This window comes from Schistocerca nitens, chromosome 1 (assembly GCF_023898315.1).
Source record: "Schistocerca nitens isolate TAMUIC-IGC-003100 chromosome 1, iqSchNite1.1, whole genome shotgun sequence".
NCBI lineage: Eukaryota > Metazoa > Arthropoda > Insecta > Orthoptera > Acrididae > Schistocerca > Schistocerca nitens.
The window spans coordinates 1219208933-1219209843 of NC_064614.1; the positions used below are offsets into that span (position 1 = coordinate 1219208933).

Sequence of the window (911 nt, forward strand, 5' to 3'; positions counted from 1 at the left end):
ATATAACTAGCAGAGATCCATATATCGGATGAAAGTATCGATGTATCGACGGAAGGAGGAGGAGGAGGAGGAGGAGGAGGAGGAGGAGGAGGAAGAGGAGGAGATTAGTGTTTAACGTCCCGTCGACAACGAGGTCATTAGAGACGGAGCGCAAGCTCGGGTGAGGGAAGGATGGGGAAGGAAATCGGCCGTGCCCTTTCAAAGGAACCATCCCGGCATTTGCCTGAAGCGATTTAGGGAAATCACGGAAAACCTAAATCAGGATGGCCGGAGACGGGATTGAACCGTCGTCCTCCCGAATGCGAGTCCAGTGTGCTAACCACTGCGCCACCTAGCTCGGTATGTATCGACGGAAGAAATTCGACGTACCAACCCATACAAATATCGCCTGCACATTGTAAATATACTGCCGGTTTTAGAGCTGTATGTTCATTACTAGATATTCGGTACGTTAACAAACTAGGAGGCTGCCTATCCCCCCTCAGAGAAAGAATTGAAAGGAAAACTATGCACGTTGACGCTTGGCGGTAACCACTTTGTTAAAAACGTTAATTGCATATAAATGGCACAATAAAAGGTGTCCGATGGGTCCGTTGCTCGGTTTCATCACATATCGGATTTGTCCGGAACATTTTATGTCGACCTCCCCCTTTTTTTCTGCCAATGCCAGCGACGTAACAGCTGTAGTGTCAAAACTGAGTGGTGAAGTCAAATGTTTCAGTTTCTGTTGGTGTCGTTGAGCGCCAATTACATGAGCGTTTCCCCTCTCAGTCTCTGCCCCTGCAGAGACCAATCTTGTCATTTAGATTTTTGTTCATCAATTTCAGCAGCAGCAATGGCGATGTGAAGAAATAGCAGACTAGCGTGCTGCTTCTTCACATCGGAAACCTTGTTATTCAATTCACACCGCC

At 47.4% G+C, this 911-nt stretch overlaps 1 non-coding gene across 1 annotated transcript; it reads right to left on the reverse strand.

The window, feature by feature from the left end:
- Positions 1–264: 264 nt before the first annotated feature.
- Trnaa-cgc (transfer RNA alanine (anticodon CGC)) lies at positions 265–337 on the reverse strand. The gene has a single exon. It is a non-coding gene; the product is annotated as a tRNA-Ala (tRNA).
- Positions 338–911: the final 574 nt, after the last annotated feature.